Source organism: Danio rerio, chromosome 15 (assembly GCF_052040795.2).
Source record: "Danio rerio strain M-AB ecotype USA chromosome 15, GRCz13ab, whole genome shotgun sequence".
NCBI lineage: Eukaryota > Metazoa > Chordata > Actinopteri > Cypriniformes > Danionidae > Danio > Danio rerio.
Window position 1 is genome coordinate 24,030,388 of NC_141035.1, and position 23,858 is coordinate 24,054,245.

The following is a 23,858-nucleotide window of genomic DNA, read 5'->3' on the forward strand; positions in this document are numbered from 1 at the left end:
CATGAATCATTTGAGTGTCACAAGGGTCCACATCAATTTGTTCTGTGTGTATTTTCTCCTGTTCTGCTCTGCTGACAGCGGTGTTTCTCTGTCCGCAGCTGGAGAGGAGAACAAGAAGTATGGGGCCCTTTGTTGCCATGCTGAGAGAGACGGATCGGGTCAGTGCAACTGTTGTCATTTCTACCACCACCCCCCCATTCTTATATTCCCCAGCTAGACCCATCAGATCAACCCTGAAGAATGGGGTCAATCTTGGGTTTGCCGGCAGATTAGCTGCTCGGGCAATAAATGAACTGTGAGGATGAAACCCAGGCCAAATAGCAGTTCTAACCTTCTTTGAAAACCCTTTCAGAGCTACAGATCATTCCAGATGGGCACATTTTGTTTACCTGCACAGACTAAGAGTGCGCTAAGGTCGAGTTCAAGCATCTCTTGTACTTTTTTTCAAATGGAAACTGTTCATAAGTGGACATTTTAAAAGGCAGCATTCCTTGTCGTAAGCTTGTAAACCTCAGAAGGAATCGCTAAGTAAACCAAGGATATCTGAAAAGAACAAAAGATCCATATTTATAGCTTCTTGTCAAAAAAAAAAAAAAAAGACGAGAGATTTTAACTTGGTTGTAGGCACACTTTGCCTCCTGTTCAGTCACTCTCTAATGTCCTTCCATCCCTCTTTCCGTTCCATCATTTTGCTAGAGGATTCATATGCTAATAGAGTTCAGGAGATGAGGTGGTTCTCACGTTCAACTTGAAACTCAGGCTTTTGTGTGCCTAAAGCACAAGCTGCAGAACAGAAGCTAGAAGTGAAATTAAAATCTGCTGAATGCCCCAGCGGGATGGGGAGGGGAGTGAAGGGGAGGGCAGGGGCGGTCCAGCAGCTGCTGATATTGGATAAATGTGAGATGCCCACTGTAGCGTTCCGTGCCCTCCTAGGGGACCTGAGGCATTTCTGTGCGCTTCTTTAATCTTACTTCTGGTCAGTTCCTGGTCTACTGATCAGTGCCTTTCTATGGGTGATCATTAGCAAATGGGACCCCACCCCCACTCCTACCCTGCACGTCCATGGTATTGTTTAACTATTCTGGAAGTTCATACTGTACCACTAAAATGCTTGAAGTCAAAGCCTGGTGTTTTACATCGATTCTTTTAGGAGCACAAATACTCTTAATTTAACATGGCAGCATTTAAAAGGGCAATAAAATTATATTTATGGGGTAAATTTGTCTGTGATAAAGTTATATTTATCGATAAATTTATATTTGTTTATGACAAATTTATGTTTATTTATTATTATTTTTAAACGAGTGTTTTTATTAGTTTTACATTTTTCAATAATTACCAAACAACACAGCAACAATAAAAAATACATGAAATAAGCATGAAAATGCAAAGAAATTAATGGTAATAATAGTAATTAAAATGTATTTATTTATTTACTTATTAATTATTAAAAAGCAATTAGAGCAAACGGTATTAATGAAAACAAAGAGGCAGTCAATAGGAGTAGTGAGCATATTAAACGCCACACTGCTGCTCAGAATCCACATTATATTGGTCCAGGTAATCAAGAAATGGCTGCTATATATTGTAAAACTTATCAAGATTATCAATAAATCCATAATGGACTCTTTCCATGTGCAATATTTGAGTGAGATAAGTTAAGCATGTCTTTAAATTGAGAAATAGAATCTGATTTCCACAGTTTTAGAATGACACTCTTAGCAATAATCATTCCATAAATTATGGTGCTTTGTATGGACACATTATAATCCAGCAGAAAATGAGCGTTGCAAAATATAGCAATTTCTGGATATATCTGTCAGCACTTATTCACGTCATGTCACTCCAGACCTGTGTGATGAAGATATTTTGAAAATGTTTTAGTTTTTCATACAATGGCTCTAGACCCAGTGGAATTTCACTGTGTGGGCAAAACTGTGTGTTTTCTAAAATATCTTAACCTGCCAAGTTATAAGAGTCATATTCGTCTGAACAAGACAACAGTGTTCATTTTACAAACAAAATTCTTAAATAAATTATTTTTTTAACTATACATCTACTAAATGTACAATAAAAAGAGTGCTGGAAGGTAACTGGTAGGTTTTTAGGTACTAACTTAACTTTTTTTTCTCCTTGTACAGATGCTCCATCTATTATGTCTGACATGTTTTCTAACAGACACAACCCAAACTTAAAAATTCAGAACTTTGAGAAAAAAACACGTTGAGTTTCACACTACCAATTGTGATTTTGTAGTGGTGTTCATGCGTCTTCATCTCCTGAATACAATTTTTCTGACATGACTTTAAATACCAGAGAGAATTCCGTAAAATCCTGATTTGTCTGTATATTATGTCTGGATTAGTGTCCCCAATTAAAACCGTGTCCCCAAAAGGAATTTGGATCTTATGCCAGAGTTTAAGATGTGTAAATGTTTTTTATTAGAGGCAAAATCTCCATTCATATAGAATATGGAAAATGTACATTAATATGAAATTAATTATTAAATCGCTATTTGAAAGTTGTTTTTAAATTTTAAATTCCTAAATCAGTCAGTTTTAACTAAGCCATTTAATATAGAGGTATCTTCGTATACTAAGATTTGGTAGGCTGTTGAATAGAGCACATTTTTAAAAGGCTGTCATGTCTACTTATTGTTGGAATTAGTGTTGGGTAAGTTACTTTAAAAAAGTAATAGGTTACAAATTACTGAATACGACTGGAAGATTGTAATCTAATTACATTACTATAACTTCATGTAAAAAGTAATCAGATTGCTTATTACTTTATTTTGAAGGTTCTTTTAAAACATATAAAATATACCTATAAAAAAATACAAAATAAATTTCAGCTCTTTCAGTAGTTTAGTATTCACAAAATATTCATAACAATGAGTTGATCACAGCAACTTGACATATGCAAAAGACTTAAAAGAGTTTGACCAAAACTGAATTATTAGCTTGTTCCAAACTTGTTTGTCTTTTTTTTTAAGTTATATCTGTACCTATATCATGCCTATAATCGTACGCACCAAAAAGCACTGCAGTGTTTGGCTGTAAAGTAATTAATCTACCGAAATGTGTCCATACAATGTTTGAAGCTGATCGGTCAGTCCTTTACACGTGACAAAAAGACGCAATATGTGAACAGCCTCATAAGCAGCTACGCTTCTCTTCACATTCAGAAGATACCTTTACTCCTGATCCTGCACAAAAATGAACTTTGACTGTTTTTTGGGCGCCTGTGTTTTTTTTTTTGGTGACGAGTATTGTTGTAGAATACTTTCTATTCAAGTGCTTGAAGAAGTTGGGGTTCTTTAGAGACTGAACATAGACTGCGTTTCACAACAATATTTTAGTTTTTTACACTCAGTGAAATCAAAGTAATGTCTGTATTTCCACTTGAAGAAGCAAGCATTCTTGTCAGCAACCATTTCAGGTTGCGTTCTCCAGCAATTTAAAAGTGCATGCTTATTAACTGACGTTGCAGCAGAAAACGTGATTAAAAGAAGCGTTTTTTTTTCTTCCAAAACCTATATTTGTAACATAAGTAATGCAATTACATTGACTTTAGTAACTGTAATCAAATTACAGAAATTTAAAATGTAATTCGTTACATAACCGCGTTCCCTAGAAATGTAATACAGTAACACGTTACACCCAACTCTGGTTGGAATATCATGCAAGTAGGCTGTGGTTTGTAGTATCCTTCAAAATAATCTTATTTTGTGTTAAACAGAAGAAAGAAACTGAAGAGACAGGTTTGGAACAAGTAAAGAGTGAGTAAATTGTCATTTTTTGGTGAACTATCCCTTTAATGAAATATTTGCTGTCTCCGTGCAAAGAAAGGCCACATTTTCAGGGGTTACTGTCATGATGTGTAATCTCTATGGCAACCACAAATCTTCCGTGCTTGCCGAGGCAGAGTGTGCACACAATCGGGCCTTCAGTGATTAATATTGCCTTTTTTCCCTTTGACTTCAATAGGTGTGACTTACAAAAACATGGGATCAGGCTTAAAATAACAACTGGAGCCTGCAATTATGAGCAATTTGGAGAAATGTGTGATAATTGTACAGTATAGGCCTATACGTTTATTATTCTTGTCACCCATTGCCTGAACTAAATGAAATATATGTACCATTTTGTGACCCTCCAGAGCAGGAAGTGAAGGATAGATTTATGCGATTACAATTTAGCACAAGGCCCACTTGAGTGCTCGGTTGCTTTCTCCGCTGGGATAATTGTCTTAAATTGAGTTGTTCATCAGATTTTCCGCCTGGTCTGTGTTTGTGTAAAGACTGAGAAATGGAAAATGGTGCTCCTTAGACACTGACGGGAATGCCCAACCACAGAATACAAGATTGAATGCTGCTTATACTTGTTAGTCGTCACCTTCAGACCCTGGAATTCTGTTGCATACTCACATATCAGGCCACAGTCTCTCAGATGTTATGAGTGATGGGTTAGGTTAGCTTGGTCTGAGATCCTAAGATATAACAGTCTGGATTGATTAAACAGTGTCCCCAGAATGAATTTGACGGATCTGATGAAGACGGATCTGTTTTATGCTTCAAAATGTCTTTGGATTAAGTGCAAATTTTCAGATTCAGACAAACGATTCTAAACAAACGGTAACACTTTAGTTTAGGTCACAATTCCTGGTATTAACAAAAATTTTACTAACACTACTAGCTTAATAAACTGCTATTAGCTGTTTTATTAATAGTTAGTAACCTTAAAGTTGGGTTTAGGTTTTGGGTAGGATTAGGGATGCAGAATAAAGTCATACTATATAACTACTAATAAACAGTTAATATCTTAATTATAGGCAGGTAATAAGTCAGTAGTTAATAGCATGAATTGTGAACTTTTCCCGACCATTTTGTTGGCAGCTACTTCTAATCAGCGGGTGCCATTATGATTATAGTGACTGAATGTCAGAGGAAATCAGTACCCCTCAACATAGTAATTTATCACCTTAATAATAAACATTATCCGATGTTTTTTTCTTTTGATCAGTTTATCAGCTGTTTTATGTTACAGCAAAAAACAGTTTTAAAGGTTTGCGTATGCTGTCATTCTGTAAAATAAATTAACAATTGTTTTGATGTTTTGTTATATCATAAAGAAAGATTGTTAACGTTATTTAATGTACTCTGAGTGAACATGACTTAACAATGAACAACAGTATTTTAAGTTAACACAATTAAATAATGCTGTAATAAATGTATTGTCCATTCATTGTTGCCAGGTTGGGTGGTTTCCCACCCAGTTGGCCGGTTATGAACTTGATTGTGCAGGTAAAAAATGGCATGGCAGTTGACAAATATTGAGCGGTTTTAAAACGTAACTTTTATATGCATCTTACTTAACAAACATAACTGTGTGTTCCTACCTCATTCAGTTAGTATTGACCAGTGCAAAGCGCAAACCGCGCGGGCCCACCAGTAAGAGGAGGGGAAGGAAAGTTATATCAAAATCTGACTCCCTGGACAAATTTGATTCCTCTTCATGTGTATGCGCATCACACAGCACCTGCAGTTAAATTGACACTTAACATGATACTTTTATCGTTCAATTTTTCTAATTGACAGCAATAAACATAGAAGCATTGTCTGATTGACAAGCAACACCTAATTATGTAAAAAGAAAATTAAAGCGCCAAATGTGTCCCAATTTATACACCCACATTTCTAAAGTAAAGCATACTGTAATTGGTAGTGCAGTGTGTGAGGGAGAGGGGCAGTGTTTCGATGTGATCCGGTTATGTTGTGGGAGTGTAGTTTTGTGGCTGCTGCTGTTGGTTGCTGTATAGTTAAAAAATAATGACAGGTAAAGTAACTAGGTTGATTTCGATTTAAATCTATTAAAATTCAATAAAATATTTATCTAATATTTAGCATTTTTTGTGGATTTGGTTGGGTTTTGGACAGCTTTTGAGCTGGAAAAAATATCTGGCAACACTTTGTTCATTGTTTGTTCATGTTAATAAGTACATTAACTACTGCAACGTTAACTAATTGATAGTTATTGCTAATGTTTGTGTGTCGTATATATAAATGTATGTATATGTATATTTTACCTTACTGAGCTCAAACCTTCTGGTAGTAGTGTAAAATACTGTATCCAAATATATAGTTATTTGGTTACATTCAGGCTATATATGCTAGTATAGTATCTTAATCCTCACATTTGTCCATAGCAGAACAGCTGTTTCTCATTTACTATGCAAAACTGTTTTTTTTTTTTTTTAAATCACTCATATTACCCAGAATTCCCCTGAGACACGAATGACCCGAATGCATGACAGCCTGGACAGAGAGATTTCACCGCATCCTCTGTCAAAACATGGCAACAATTATATGACTGTAGGCTCAGTAGAAGGGGGCACATACTGTCCAACAGGCCGAAGGGCCTGAGTCCAACCCTGCCCCCTGTGATCTGTTTAATAATTTAATTTGCCAGCCCTCCATGAAAGGAGTCAGAGGGTGCGTGTCTCTTCCAGGCCCTAATAGCTTTTAGGCAGGATGACGAGGGCTGATGGAGGGCGATTTATTTATTCTTTTTTCCCCTAAAAGCTGGCCGTGCTCCAATCATCACAGATCTTGTTTGTTTTGTCACGGGGTGTGATGGCTGAACGTGTCTCAGAGGGAGTTGAAGAATGACTGCGGTCGGGCCCCACAGCTGCTCTGAACACCACACCTCAGCTCAGCCCAGCTAAACTAGCCTGCAGCAACACCCACTTCACTTTCTTTCTTTCTTTTTTTTTTTTTTTTGAAATATACATAAGCAACAGTGCACAGTGATTGGAAAGTATTTCATGCGTTTTCATCTTGCATGTAATGCTCCTGACAGCAGGGATCTAGAATATGCTTAATTTTTATGTAGTGTTAGGAAACATTATTAGTAGAGTGCACATGGCGTCAATAAATAAGTGTTGTTTTTCTTCAGTGTTGTTTACTTGCTCTCACTAAACATGGAGTACTTCATTATATAAAAAAACAACAAATGAATTCAAGTATAAAATGGTATTTGTAATCTATAAACTAGTAATAATTGAACTAGTGGTAACTAAACAGCAACAGTAATAATTCCAGTAAAAATGGGTTCAGCTTCATAAAATCAAAGTACATGTGTGTACTGTGCAATCTTTGCAAATCTGCCAACACTTTTTTCTTCACTGTCTTCAGAATGTTTTTAATGTTTTTTTTATAGAAATTTTTTATTACAATAATATATATATGTATATATATATATATATATATATATATATATATATATATATATATATATATACTATATTTATACTAGTTTGCTAAAAATAAATAAGCTTACATAATACCTTTCAACATTAACTAATGCATTATTTAAATTATCAAAGTTCTGCTTTTTAACAATAGCTAATGCACGGTGAGTTAACATGAACATGAATGACATTAAAGGTGCCTTATAAAGAAAATCTGGATATACCAAGTCATAGTAGAATAATAAAAGATTAGTATATGGAAATAGGCATACTGTGAGCCTCAGACACCACCGTTTTCTCATTCTATTATTTTCCACGAGTGTGAAAAAACTCATGGGCCATGCCCTCCACATTTGCATGTATACCTTATTTTGGTCGTTCATCCAGACCTGACGAACAGCCATGTCAAACAATTTTTCTGTGATCATTAATGTGCACGCCTCGTGCTGCATTTGATTAGCAACAATGTTTTCTCGTGAGACAACAATGATCCTTTTCCTCTGTTAGTTATTTTTAAGCATATATTTCTCTTACTGTGTATGTGGGACTTTTATTTTCAAAACGCTAGTGCCAAATTGTTTACTGTGCATTACTGGGCAATGACAGCATGTTCCAATATTGCCTCAGGATGCACAATGCAAGATTTACAGATTATACATTTATTTATGTCCACTCTAAAGAGGCATAAGATATGTTTAGTTACATCTTTTGTTGATTTATCGTTTTTATTGTAAAATTTGATAAACATGTTTCAACAAACACTCTGCTCAAATGTCATCTGTTCATGCAGAGGTTGATAATAATTCCTGGCTGTGTTCTCTTTAACTGTAGCTTCAAAATTCTACGCCATACATCTCAATTACTCTCTTTTGTCAAGTTTAATTATAATTTAGCCTTTATCCACAACAGATTTGGTTAGAAAAATAGTTATTGTTACTCTGTTTTGGTTTGTATTTGTCCGTGTTCAGCGTACATCATGCTGTGTGTGTGTGCCTGCAAGAGCTGCACGTCAGAGCAGACCTCATTAATATTCACGAAAAGAGCCATATACGGTCAATCATGGACCTTTTGATTCTATTGGGTATTTTATGGAGTAATAAATGAGCTTATAAAACTATTTGTTTAGATTTTTTTAACTTACCAAAGCCATAAAACTACTATGTAGATATCAGAAAACAATTTAACTTATTAAGTCAATGCAGTATTTGGCACCTTTAACGAAGATGAAAAAATCGTATATTAAATGTATTACTAATAGTTTGTTCATGTTAGTGAATACGTCATCTAATATTAACTGATGGACCATTATTTTAAAGTGTTACCAGTATTCCTACTGTGTGGACAATGTTATGTATAGAGAGAGAGAGAGGGCTTCAGTAGAGTGTAGAAAGTTGGGAAGCAGGGAACTATTAATCTTTCTGTATTATTTCACAGGGCAAAATGTGTCTGCCGCTCACACTGCTACGAGTGTGACAGGTAATTATTTTAGTCCTGGTGTTGGCACCCAAAGCTCTCACCATCACTCTCTCTCTCTCTCTCTCTCTCTCTCTCTCTCTCTCTCTCTCTGTCTCTCTCCCTCTCTCTTGCTCTCTGGGCCTTTCTGCCAAATGACTTTCTGTTCAGCCGCCCCAGATAAAGCAAGAGAAATGTGGGCCAGTGCTTTCAGCTGTTTGGCCTTCAGCATCCCTTTCCTCCTCTTCTCCTCCTGCTGGAAATGTCCGCTGTCTATGGCAGTGAGCATCTTCACTTGCTGTTTTATGACACAAGCAGGACAGGCAGGAGTGTTGGTTTCAGTACAGAGGCTTTTGATGGTGAAGATGGGGTTTTCACCTGCAACGTTTTTTGCAGCTCCAAATTCTAAAGGATCAGGCATCTGACAAGAACAGCCAGGTCTGTAAATTGGTCTTCTTTCTTTCTATGTGATGTGAAATCTGAAATATAATTCAAATGTGATTGTAAGCTGGAAATGTTTGAAAACAGCTGCTGACTAAAGCATTCTAGACCATCCCTATTCTAGATTTAGCTGTGCTATGTTGAAAGACTTTGGTCAGGCTAGGCTTTGTGTGAGTGGCTCCCTGTGGCTGTTGTAAGATGAGTTGTGAAAGCTGAATCAACAGGACTTTATTTACTGAGGACAGACTGCAGCCTCGCATCTGACAGCCTCACCTTGTTTTCCCGATCGGGTTTCCTTACACACTATAAAGCTGTGCTCCTGCTGCTCGAGTGGGGACAGGTGCACATTGCAGATGAGCTCTGACCACCGAGGAGTTGGGAGGAACTTTAGGAGAAGGTTTTCTCTTGTATCTCTGCTTCTCTTTTTACTTTTTGTGCTTCCCATATTTTTTTCTGTTTTGACTTCACAACAAGTTTCCACGAAAAGTTTCCACATACCTATACATCCATCTGCTTATCCTATGTAGGGCTCAGGTAGGGTTGGATTTTTTTTAATCATTTTGATTTTATCGATTCTGATTCTGATGATTTAGATTTATTTGGAAAAACAAAGCAAACAAACAAACAATAAAACACACTTAAACTTTGGTATATCAAACTTGTTTGTTTTCTGTGCAATTATATTATAGTATAATTATATTATTTTTCTCACCAGTAATGGAAAAAAAACAGCACTTAGCTGCTGGACCTGGATGGGGGTGTGTACTTGGGGTTGAGCACCCTTGATATCTCCCTGGGAATAAACAATAGCTAGTAGGCTGGTTCAAATTGATATTAACAAAACATCCAGCTCATGTAACACCTGCTGGAACGATAATAACTTGACAACAGAAAAGCTAATCAAGGCAACCCAGGCTCATTTTGAAAACGTACCGCTATATACATTTCTGGAGAGCGCCACATACGTCCCAGGAGCTATGTTTTTTGACATTTTTGTTTTCGCTATACCACCAGAGGCCAATGTGTACACTTTTTGAGATCTCAAATTTTTCTCGCGAGTGTCATTCACACCTGCTGTTCTTGCGTAAATCCTCCACAGGGCCCTGTCGATTGACTGAATGACTGACGGATCGACTGACCCACCCTCCTCCTTCCCTTAACCCCATTCTCAAGTCCGCTGACGTACCTGGCGAGCTACTGGGCAAACTAATAACAGCGAGAAAGTTGTCCATATGGTAACAGCAGTCAGCTGATAAGACCGAAAAGGAACTGCAGCATACCGCCTCATAGCATTTGTTTTGAAGACATAATGCAGCCATACATACTTCTGGCTACATAATTAGCGATAATGATAATAAAGTAATATGAGCCTGTGTTGCAACAAAGGCTCTCGCTTATCGAGATGCACAATGAGGCCCTGTTTACACTAATACATTTTAGTTTAAAATGCCGTTTTAGAATGAAAATGATCCGCGTCCACACTAGCATTTTACCCAGCGTTTCTGAACAGCTCTCCGTCTACACCACACCACACCACTGAAAACACACATCACGTGACCACACATTCTGGCATGTGCTTTAGCATATCTGCCCATGTGAGAGCTGTGCTCGTCGGACTGTTCATCAAGGATCCACCGCTGGATCCAATCTCACTATATTTGTTAAACGTGATATTTAGTTCATCTTGTTGTCTAAATCTAACGACATATTCCCTGACTTTGGTCTTTTGAATCAATTACTTGTTCTCAGGTGTTTTGGCTGAGCGCATAGATAAGTTAATAATTAATGTCACCACGTACATTCTGTATATTGACTGATTGCTTGCCTTTATTTCCTATAATGTTTAAACGTATTGTACGTTATACTTTTATGATGGTCATTATTGTTTATTAACACTGATATTCAGCAAAACAGAGGGTGTTTCAATTCTCAATGAAAATGAAAGGAGGCAGTTATGTTAGGCTTCGTTTTCTTATAAATATGCATACAGTGAAGATGACGGTCTATTAATATGCCGCTATACGACGCCTCAACGTTTTTGCTGTCTGTTGAAATGCTAATATCAAAATGAAAATAGGCAGTTTCTTAAATCATATTTTCATTTTATTGTTAAGAAAATGACACAACTAAGCCAGGATGATATGAATAAGGTTATAAAGTTCAATGTTCCCTTTGAAGACATGTCCTCGGTAGTTTGTTTTCCATATAAAGCTTGCAAAGTCTAAACTTACAAAGAGAGGAAGCAGGATTGAACTGTGTGTAGGCTACTTAAAATTGAGGAAAAAGCCCCAATCAGATCGTCGAATGTCTGCAGTTCCACCTCCGTTTTCAGATGTCTCCATTTTCCCCCATCCGCACTGAGACGGAACAGAGGCATTTTAGAATGAAAACGGCCTCTCCAGCATTTTTAAAATGCTCTGTTTTCAGCGCTCGAAAACTCCACCGTAGTGTAGACGGATAGCGTAACGCCAGCAAAATGTATGCGTTTTAAAACAAAAAGTATTAGTGTAAACAGGACCTTAGTCAAACACGTACTGTACGTTATTTTTATTAAATGCTGTATATCAACTGTACATGCACCTTGCTTTCAACATATTATTTTATTGCAAGAGTTACACTTATCTTTGTCATCGATTTTTACAGAATGTAGCCACACTTTTAAGGACGTCCTGCGGTCCATCTTCTAAACATTGCCAATTGTTGCTGGAGATCTCTTGATCCAGGTGTAAGCAATGAGGTTATCACTCTTTTGCAGTGGTGGGCTCAAAATTGCGGAATACTCTCCACTCCTTTTAAGCCCTTACAACAAACTTTACTTAAAAGCCATTTATTTAGAATAGTTCTTGAGGCAAGACTTTATTTTGATGGTCCCTATTGTACATTTTGTTGACAAAGTTTCAACTACTACATGCAACCACATACAGTTCAACTACATGCCAATTTATTCTCATTTGTGTATTTGTAGACTGCTTACTATTTGTTGATACTGCTCCTTTAACAGACATTTTACTGACTATAAGAAATTTGCAAGTACATGTCAACTCACACTAACCCTAAGCCCAACCTAACAGTCTACTCATATTCTAACAAGAAGTAGTTGGCATGTAGATGCAATATAACTTAAATTCAACAGAATGCATTAAAGGGACCATCAAAAAAAGTGATAACCATTCTTGATATTCAGTAGTGCAGAGTTATTAATCTTTTACAGCAGTGGTATGCAGGCTTCCTTCTTGTGGCAGGCAGAGGAATCACTAAATAAAAAAAGATGAAAAAAAAAAAAACAAATTGTGAGCTTCTACACACAATATTGTTAATCTTATCTGTTTTAAACAATGGAAATTCGACTGTGCTTAATAGATTAAGTATTTTAGGTGTAGGTTTTTGTATACACACTCAGAGTTTTTTTTTTTTTTTTGCTGGATTTATGCTTTTACTAAACTTGTATTAGTACATATCCCTATTATTAAATGCCTCACTTGATGTCACTGTCAGCAGACATACGTCATTTTAAAGTTACTTGTGAACATGTTAATCCAAGCAGGAAAATGGAAAAAGAGGAAAAGTTCTCAAAGGTTTGGCCTAGTGGCAAGTTTCTTAGTTCCAGCAGTGACAAATTTAGGTAATTATTATAATATGACAAAATGATGTTGTCTGGATTACCTTCATACTATATAGAACATTTGCGATTTATGAATGATAATTGAATTATTTGTGTTCATTCATTTTCTTTTTGGCTTAGCCCCTTTATTAATCTGGGAACGCCACAGCGAATTGAACCACCAACTTATCTAGCATATGTTTTACACAGCGGATGCCCTTCACCGCTTAACACCCATACACTTCCGTTCACACACATATACTATGGACAATTTAGCCTACCCAATTCGCCTATACTACATGTCTTTGGACTTGTAGGAGAAACTGGCGCACCGGCAAACACGGGAAGAACATGCAAACACACAGAACTGACAACTGACCCAGCCGAGGCTTGAACCAGTGACCTTCTTACTGTGAGGCGAGAGTGCTACCCACTGCGCCATCGTGCTGCCTTAAATCATTGTTTGAATCTAAAAAATCTATTATTTCCATTTTCTAAAGGATAATATTAACCATATTGTGTCTAAAAGCTCACAATTGTTTATTGAAGGTAACCAATATCACTTTTTGCATTTGTGCTGACGTTTTTTTTCTGCTTGTTTTCTTTCATCCTTTCTTTAAACCTTTCATATTTCATTCTTTACTCTTGAACTATAGTAAAGAGCTGTGTAAGCAGAGCAGGCAGCTTATGTGGGGCAGCTCTGTCACACAGAGATTAGTGCAGGAAACCAGGTGTGGGATGAGTCCTGACTGGCGCTGAGATCCTACAGTCGGCTCGGATTTAACAAAGTATAGATCCCTCTGCAAAGGATCATGGGCACCCCGCACTGAAGAAAGATTGCTTTGTCTCGATTCATCTTGATTTTCGCTTTGAAAGGGAAATTGAGTCGAAAAATGTAGAACTAAATGATTTTTTTCAAGAATTCAAAGAAACCAACTGTCAGTACGTTAAACCGAACAAATATTCTCAAATGATGTGATCAGTGAAGCATGTTTTAATGTTAAAATTAATTATCATGTTATTTCATTACACTGAGTAGGCCCCCGGTTTGATGTGGTGTCTGTTTCAGGAGCGTGATGAAGTAATAAGTCCAGACATTTCAATGAGCACATCTCATCTCCCGCCCTACTGACTTTCACAGAAACATAACTGAATAGAAGTTTTGTTCTGAAACGTGTCTCCTCTGTGCTGTAATATAAGTGGCTCAGGTCCTCCACTCATTTGCCCTACGGCATAAATCACCCTCAAGGGTTGTGTTTCCATCCCTGAGCAATACACTACCCAGATATTGACTTTAGAGTTGAAGAAAAATTATATTTAAAATATCTCGAGCATGCTAAAATTGTCAGGGGGGTAAATTCACTGTATTTTTGATTATTTCAAAAATTCCTTATGCTGATGAAGGTGTAAACGTATTCACCTTTCAGAGATGGTTGGTCTGATTTTAGAAGCTAGGATTTACCGAGAGCATATAGGAGCATTTGTAAATTACAGAGGACATTGGAAATGATCCATGCAACCAAATTCTTCCATCTTTCAACATTTAATGCCCAAGGTCAAACCAGTCAGATATCAAGAAATTTGTGACTATGGTATGTTTTTTAAAAGCCAGTTGTAGTCTCAGGTTCCAACGTAGCCCATTGATTTGGTGTTCCTAAAAAAATACACAGTTGCAATGACAATTTGCTAAATACATCGCCAACTTGTGTTGTAGAAACTACATTTGGCAGAATACAGTAGTCAACATTTCCAGTGGATCAAATCCTTTCCCCAAAGATGCCTTAAAATTATTGAACAACACACAGTCTTATCACAGACACACATACACTTTTATTTGCTGTTATACTCCATATAAAATCCAAAAAGTACGCTTTTTTGCACAGGCCTATCTAAAAGGTTAATGGTGCCAACTGATGATCAACTGTAAAATTTACAAATTTTACCTCTTTTCAACAGGGAAAACCATAAACAATCAAAAATCCATGATTAAATAATTTCATAGTTTTGCAATCAAACAAAATGTGATTATAATGGTAGTCAGTGGGCCAAAAATGACCCCAACTGTAAATTAGGGAGAAAAGATGCAAATCTTATGCTGTGCAAAAACTAACAATGCATCAAAGGCAACGTTGTTACTAATCTTTCCTACTAATTAATAATTTTATTAATTAAAGTTATTAATCTATATATTACTGTGATTAAAGGTGAAAAAATCCACAACTACTTTTTATATTAAAAATAAGTCATTTTGTGTATACTTTTTTTTTTACTAAATCAGTGACATCATTTATGAATTTGGCAATTAAAGAGTTAAAATCATATTCTTTTCTGAACAATTTATTAGTTTTAATCAGCACAGAGGTTAATTAACAGATTTATTTCTTACTTATTTTCAAAGCATTTTCCCAAAGTATGTCTCAAAATATAGAATATAAATATAGAATATAAAATCATTCCCCTAGCTGAAATACAGAACATGTTATGGCCAAATTAAGACTCCAAATCACACCAGAGTGGACGAAAACATCCCCAACAGCACATAAGGTTAAAGAGGTGGTTACAATGACATGAATTAGGATCATACCAAATAACTAGCAAGCTACCATCGAGTGCAATGTAGATACGTTATTCCAAGCCATACATTGACGTTTTTAGCTTTTTAAGAGTAGTTTTTGAAGAGGGTGTATGTGTGTACGTGCTCTAGTACCATGGTAGAACCCTGGGGTGATGAAAGAGAAACCAAGTAATAATGCATTATATATGGCAAAGCAGCCCTTAGATGTCAGGCTCATTATTTACAGCAATAATCTGACTTTAGTTTGATTTCAAACTTTTTAATTTGCAGAAGATATCACTGCGCTCACTTCACTTATGGCAACTCCAACCAATATGGTAACCTCTGAGCAATACAAATCCCCTCCAGGGAGAGGTGCAGAAAATGTTCTGAAAAGGCCAGTCTGCTCTTTCTCTTCCATCGATCTCACTGCAGTGACGTGTGTAACTGTGTTTGTCTGAGTTTGCTCGTTTATGTTCAGCCCAGACACCGGCGTTTGACTGATGGCTTCATGGAGCGGAAGCACGGGGCTGTGATATGCTTGGCGTCTTTCTACGGCTCGGGTACAAATATCCGTCATTCACCCACTGCTGACACTTAAAGCTGTGCAGCCCACTTCAGCCCTGCTGAGATCAACATTTAACACGCTGCCCAGTGACACCATTCCAGTTGCAGAGATCTCGATAATTAGAATCCAACCTTGTCTGTGTGCAAAATCCTTGTTGCTTTTATGATAATCACTGCAGCTGGACAAAAGTCCACACTGTGTACATTAGAGATTTATTTATGACAAGTGATTGCGTCTGGTTTCTGTTCTCGGACATTTTGTTTGTTTAGTTTAGTTTGTTATGACAATGTTAGTTCCTGTTTTGAGTTTTGCTTTACGGTTATGCATTTGCTCATTGATTATGCTCACCTGTGTCTGGTTTAGTTACTCATTATGTTGTTTTAGTTTCGTTGGACGGTTATTGTTGTGATCACGTTGGTTTGTGTTTATTCTGTTATTTCTCCAGTGTTTCTGACAGAAATGACAAGAATTGTTTATTTATTTGTTTATGAACTTTTACCATATTGCATATAATGTAGTGAAAGAAACAATTTTATGATATCATAATTAAATGGAGAAGTAATGTAGTGCAGAAGTGCTAAGAGTGTGTTAATGTCACACAAACTCAAATGCTATTATGACTTGTGATTTAATGTTTTATAATATATTTCTTCCTTCTGTTGAACACAATACAATATATTCTGAAGAATGCTGTAAACTAGCATTCATTGACTTAAATAGTAGAAACATAAATACTGTGTAAGTAAGCATGGGATGATAATGACCGTGGGATGATAATGATGATAATGACCGATGATGATGGGATGACCGTGGTAAACCTTGAAAGTGGTTTGCAAAAGTCAATGTTTTAATACAGCTAAAATGTTCTTTTATATCGTTCCAAGGTAGATGTATGTGTCGTAAAGATATCAGTTTTTTTTAAACTAATAAAAAGAGCATAACTCAATAATTTATTTGAACTATTTAGCCTAACAGTTTTACTATTTCAAAACATTATAAATGTTTTTAAAACAAACACAAACGTGAAAACCATAGAGCTCTATTTTAACAATCTAGGTGCAAAGTCTGTAGCGCAGGCCATATCCTTATCCACCTTTGCTATTTAAGGGAGGAAAATACGTTCTGCGCCGCAGTGCATGGTGCAAGGTTGAGCTTAGTCTCTTAATAAGTTATGGGTGTGTTTTGAGAATGAACCAATCAGAGTCTCATCTTCCATTCCTTTTAAAAGCCAGTTGTGTCGTGCCATGGCGCGTTTGCTATTTACATGGCGGACTTTGTAAGTGAAAAAACTAAACGCTTCACTAGCGAAAAAAACAGTTAAACACCTGCAGCACAAGAATGAGAGAATGATATATATATATATATATATATATATATATATATATATATATATATATATATATATATATATATATATTTATATATAAACAAACAAATAAACTAAAACTAATTTTTACCCCCTCAGTTGCCGTATACACCACAATCGTTTTTTGTACCAGGCTGTAAAAATTTTTTATCAGCTGTAAAATTGGAAAATTTAGCATTGCAGTCAGTGAACACCTGTTCCTGGAGCCATACCCCAAAAGGGAGTCGTAGAATTGCAGTTTCAGTTACTTCCATATTAGCTTCACGGGGGAGAACGGTATATTGCCACTTGATGAAAACGTGGTATTTTTGTACAAGGTTATCATACCGTCAGAAACTTATACCGGCCCATGCCTATATGTAAGTCAATTGCTGCTGTTTTTTTGATTGAGCTATGCCTTTTAAATAACAGATTTAAGAAAAAATAAATAAATAAAAATTGTTAAATTACATGCTGAAAACTAAAATCAGTGTTTTAAAATGCTACAACAAATTTTGGCATCACAGCAGTGGAACATTTGACAATGACTGAACACTTCTATCCAAAGCAACTTGCATTAAAATGAAAAATATATATTTAACATAAATTTAACTTATTTTTACTGTTTCTTCTTACCCTCGGAATTAACCCATGACTAGCACCCAAACAAAATTTGTGCACGCAGAAATCCACAGATTTCTGCAAATTTTTAGACCCTCATTGAGTCAATGCATTTACTTTTGTAAATATGTGTAAATTGATATTTATTCAGTTATTTTATTAATTTCACTAAGGTTGCTGTGATATAAAAATAGTAATAATAAAATGTTCATAAGTTTTGTTTAATACAGTTTGTAAAGTAATATTTTCTGTCTTTTAGTAGATATATTATATGAGAGACTTGCTTTGTTTACCAAATGTTAAACATTAAATAAAAGTTGAAAATGTATTATTTTTTATTTCATATATTAGGTTTTTAGTTATAACCCCTAAAATCATTCCGCATAAATCTGCAGATTTTTATTTTTTTTTACAAAATTCTCCGCATATACTGTATAGGAAAAAATGTCTGCAGATTCTGTCTGGCCCTACCCATGAGCTAAACATTGCTGATGGAATGATCTTCTTTTTGAGATAATTAATCACAGCAATACTGAATTATTAGCATTTTTAAATATTACAGTAAGTGATTATTAAATATCCCTATTCCCTATTTTGTTCAATTTAGACTTGGTGTATCTATCAAATATATATCAAACTTCATATTGATCTTTTATTGCATTGCATTTTATATTTTTTATTTTTTTTCATGGATTAAATGAGATGCGATGATCAGTTGATGGATGGCCAATAATTTGACTGACTTTAAATAAATGATTTGCTGTGCAAGAGCAAGGCATCTGTGTAGGTTCAGTGCTTTCCGAATGGCTCCTCGGTATAATGCTTGTCTCTGTAGCTGCCGCGAAACAGGGGTACGTCTCAATCTCAAACTGCAGAGGGGAGATGAATAATGCATTTAGTACAACTGAAAGCTTTAGAAGTATCGAGCAGCACCATTCCTGTGGGTATGTGCTTCAGACACCTCATTGCATGCTGTTTCTTCTTCCCCTCCCCTATCGTCTATTAAATGTCCTCCTTCTCCATTCACTCAATCCTTTTTTCTTTCCCTCCTCATTTAGATTTTGGTAAACATAACATTAAAAAGTTATGACCACAACATTGTAGGACACAACGATTATTTGAAAGATTTATTTTGATCTTTTCTGTGGGAAAATAAGTGGTTTTGCTTGCCAAAATGCTGCAATGTTGTACGTGGTTGCCAGGATATTGCTTTGGGGTTACTAAGGTTGTACAATACAATGAAAAGCATGCACATTGCAGTTTTTGAGTTGTTCTGTGTGGTTCAGGCTCGATTCAAAACAGACACTTTCTATCATAGTCTGCTCTCCTAATACAGTATGGCTTGAGTTATTCACTATAAGTCTGTAAGGGATTGCTGGTTTTATAAAAGAAATAGCACATCTCCCAGAACAAGTCTCATGAAATATATACACATACAGTGATGTGCTGCAGTGTAATACTTGTTGTGGGTGGTTAAATTCTGTGATTATTCAAATCTTATTACTTATTACTAGTTATTCAACTATTCTGTAATTATTCAAACAACAAACAAGTTGTATTTACAAATTGTTTTTAGATCTTCAATTAAGGCTAAAAAAGGTGATCTTAAAATGATCAGTTCATATGAGTACTTAAAAGGCCAACCCTCGCTTAGCTCCTGGTATTACAGGAAAAATCGGATTTGTGAAAGTTTGTTTACATTTAAAGTCAGAATTATTAGATATTATTATTATATTATTATTATTATGACCCCCTGCTTACTTATTTTCCAATTTCTGTTTAACAGAGTTTTTTTCCAACACATTTCTAAACATAATAGTTTTAATAATTCATTTCTAATAACTGATTTATTTTATCTTTGTCATGATGACAGTAAATAATATTTTAAAAGATATTTTAATATTAATAATTCTGACTTCTGACTGTATGTAGTCACAAGTAGTGACTCAGACTATAGTAGTAATTTGTCTCTCTTTTTTTTTTTTTTGGTGTCATGTAAATGCTTAGTCTTACAAATCGCAAAATTTTTTTGTGTTTTTTTTGGGAAGACAGATTAAAAACCTACCGTTGATATAATGCAATTTTAATTTAACTGCCTCAAGAATGTGGGTTCAGGTTAATCAGACTTCAGCTGGCCTTGAAGTATTTTCTTTAAAAGATACTTTGTCTGCTCTTTGTGTTAAATCATTAAAATTTTTAACTATGCTTCATGTGTGACATATCCTCACACACACTTACTCTCTTTGCACATACCTTATTCATTCTTTCTGATTGCAGTCATTCTCATTTGACATTGTCCATACCCAATAAGTGGGCCCACGCTGCAGAAAAACACAGAATTTTAGCCTATTGTTTTACTTGTTTAAATGTGTGCAAATGTATTCAGTTTTTAAATTAATTTCAGTAACATTATTGACTAATATGAAAATGTTCTTATGATTTATTTATAATACAGTTTGTAAAGTATTTCAATTCATGTTTACGTATATGGCACTTTTACAATATAGAGTGTGTCAAAGCAGCTTAACATAGAAGTTCTAGTAAATTGAAATTGTCAGTCCAGCTTTCAGAGTTTTAGTTTAGATCAGTTCAGTGTGGTTTAAATTTTATTGCTAAAAAGTCCACACACTGAAGAGCAAATCCATCGATGCGCAGCTCCACATGTTTACAATACAGTTTGAAGTAATATTTTCTGTCTTTTAGTAGATTACTAAACAAGATATTATATGAGACTTGCTTTGTTTACCAAATAAGTTGATCTAATTTGTGTTGTAAACATTAATTAAAAAGTTAAAAAGGTTTTATTTTCATTAAAGATCTTATTTCATTTTAGCTACAATACTCCAAAAATCATTCTGCATAAATCTGCAGATTTTTTACTAAATTCTGTGTAGAAATACTAAAAAATATCTGCAGATTTGGTCTGTTCAGTGCTGGAAAGAGTACTAAAAATTATACTCAAGTAATAGTACCATTACGTGCCCAAAAATGTGGTGCAAGTATCTAAAAGTGTCTGTTGTAAGTACTACTCAAAGTATGAGTAAAAATTTGCCACTCACAAGTATTGAGTATATGCTGTAAAAAGCTTATGCGTTTACAAGTAATTTTTGTGTGTGTAAACGTAACATCCTGTAGTACATTTAGTTGATATATGAAGTCTTTTCGGTCATACAGTAAAAACTTGTCATCTTCTTATCATCACATGCAGTCTAAACAGTCTCTGGGTCATCGCTTGGGAAGATTTTTGACACTTGGACACTTTAATGCTTCCAAAAAGTTTGCTGCATTTAAAAATCACCCATGTCTTGAGGTTGTTCAGTATGTTGCGATTTAGTTTCTATGTGTGATTTGATTGGACAGAAATAACAGGACAGATTTTTCTAATTCTCATAGACAGGAAAAATACGTCAAAACAGTGGAGTAAAAATAAAGATACTACACTAAAAATGTACTCAAGAAAAAATAGTGATGACAAAACAGTAGAGTAAAAGTAAAGATACTGCACTAAAAATGTACTCAAGGAAGAGTAAGCGTACACATTTTAAAAACTTAGTAAATGACACTTTCTAAAGAAAAGCTACTCAGTTAGAGTCATTTGAGTTTTTGTAATTTGTTACTAAAACCACTACCAATAAGTAATTTCTTGTGTCTTAACCTGATAAAGCATTCTGCACCCTTGTTGTCATTCGGTTCGTTTATTTAGGTTCACCTTCAGCCATTTTTGTGCGGCACACTCTCTCAGTCCGCCAGCATCTGGCGGCACACAAACCGTTATCAGACCGACCGAGTGAGTCACTGGCACAGGCAGACTAATAATGACCTGCGGGACTGCTCTAAGAGAAGTGCGTCTCTTCTGTCACACTTTCATTCCACCTTTTTGTCTTCTGAATTGCTTGGATAGATTAGTGTTAGAACTGTTAATGAGCTTCTAAAAATGCCTTTACTAATGAGACATCGAGAAAAGTCAGGTTCACACAAACACAGGCAGTTAAACATACCTGAATTGTGTCTGTAAAGACTCACGCACTTGTAGTTCACTTGCAAGGACACCTACACACCCTGCACATACACCACTTCTGTTCTTTATACTTTTTTTTTTAATGCCAGTGGTATTATGGGAGGTGGGGGGGATGTATAAATGTGTGGTACGACTGTGTACATGAGCAGGAGGGATATCTAAAGGAGTGCAGATACAACACCAAAACACTCACAGCTGACTTTCCATGCCGCGCTCGTCTCTTGAATGGCAATGCGAGGCTGGACTGGACCGAGTGCTCCGCGAGGGACACGCACACTGTCCGAAACTGAGAAGCGAGTGCGAGGCAGGCAGATAAAAGTGTTCTCAGCGCCTGCTCGGTCCTTCAAATTTCCTGATGGATTACTATGAAAGAGGGGAGAAAAATAATCTGGCGATGAATGAGACGCGTAAAAAGAGAGTGAGAGACGGGACAAAAGGTGAGCGCAGTCCGTCGATCTTACCCATTCCATTTATCCTCTTTTTCTTCATCATCCCTTGCTAGTTCACGCTTTTGTACCCCCCACCCTTCTCTTTTTTTTTTGCACTTGCCTTTGTCCTTGTCCTCCTTGTCTGTCTGTCTGGCCGGCTGAATGCGGGTGTCATGGAGAGAGAGCAAAGGTCTCTGCACTGAATGGGCGGGAGCTGGATGAAGCCATTGTCAAAGCCACGGCTAGCTATTGTGTTCATGTCCAGCCCACTGCCCCCCAAAACTGGGCCTCTCTGTCTCTCTGAGCCCCAATACTGCAGATGGAGAGGGGTTGAGCGGTTGCGGCACGGAGGTACGGCAGCTGTTTGCTGCTCTGCTGCGCCTCGTCCTGCAAGTCCGGGTGCCGTCCAGCTCTGAGCACAGCTAACGAAGTCGTGCCACACTGTGAAAACCTTTTTCTTCTTCTGCTCAGTTCTTCCGCTCTTTCATCCTATTACTGTCCAACCAGTCAGTAGACGAATTTGGATCTTGCCTCTCTTCAGACGCCAAGCCAGACTGTCAGCTACTACACTGGCTGCATATTAATCTGGGGGTCGTGTGAGATCTTTATGCTTATTACAGACATTGTTTTAAAAAAAAATGTTTGAGAAATATGAACTAAATGTGTCTACACATAATTAAAGTAAGTATATGTACAAGGTAGAAAGTTTTAAACACTCAACCAAGATCAAGACAGCAGAACTTTTCAGACCAATTTATCAGGGAAGAGGTGAATACACACTTTGTGGTGTGATTGTATTGTAGTTATATTTTTAAACATAATGCCATTATAGATTATTTATTATAGATATTCAGTCCTATTATTCATGTTGATGCACACCTGTATGATTTACTGCTTTCTTTGAAACAGAAACAAGGTATTTTTAACCCTTTTTTGGCTGTTTTTGTACAGTGAAAGTCGATGTTGTCGAAAGTGATGAATATTACCGATATTTTTCAAAGTATATGTAGTTTTTTTTTACAAAATGAGAGAATGCAAATGGCAGAATTCTAATTTTTGGTTGATCTGCCCCTGTAAAATCAACAGGATATCAGTTCCATTTTGGCTGACATCCTTAAGTCCTCTTATTTTTCAAGCCCATCTCTCAGACCACCTACAATACTAAGACCAGAACTCTGATCAATTCCCAAAGGATAAAATCAAGCTCTAACATTTTCACTTGATATTGTCATTTTACAGATAAAGGACTTTATTTTCTCATTTGCACCAGGTTGAAGGTGGACAAAAAATGTGGCTGTGAGATCTCTTTATCTATAGGTAGATGTTATGGCAGTAGATGGAACTCTTTACATGTTATAAAAGAGTGGATAAAGGAGGTTAAATAGACTGGAGTTGCTAAATTCTGTCCATTAAAATGTGACTGTATGGATTTCTTCAGAGTTACCTGGAGCATTTTTATAGATGTTTTTCTTTACTCGTAGACTTGTGCAATCCAAGAGCTTGTAGTTGCAATGCAGTATTTGGCACTAAGAAGTTCAGCCATTCATATGTCACACTTCAGTTTTTTCTAACTAAAATTATC

At 36.1% G+C, this 23,858-nt stretch overlaps 1 protein-coding gene and 1 long non-coding RNA gene across 4 annotated transcripts in view; one reads left to right on the plus strand and one right to left on the minus strand.

Annotated features, from left to right (window-relative positions):
* Positions 1-23,858, plus strand: part of LOC101886227 (ovostatin) — a 370,063-nt gene that overhangs the window by 144,034 nt on the left and 202,171 nt on the right. The window lies entirely within an intron of this gene.
* Positions 11,661-22,832, minus strand: LOC101886502 (uncharacterized). Of its 3 annotated transcripts, none has more exons than XR_015509385.1 (4): positions 22,310-22,832; positions 22,042-22,211; positions 20,084-20,151; positions 11,661-12,395 (listed from the first exon to the last, which is right to left on the minus strand). It is a non-coding gene; the product is annotated as an uncharacterized LOC101886502 (long non-coding RNA). The 3 variants fall into 3 exon arrangements; XR_015509387.1 differs by lacking the exon at positions 11,661-12,395 and adding an exon at positions 18,518-18,699; XR_015509386.1 differs by lacking the exon at positions 20,084-20,151.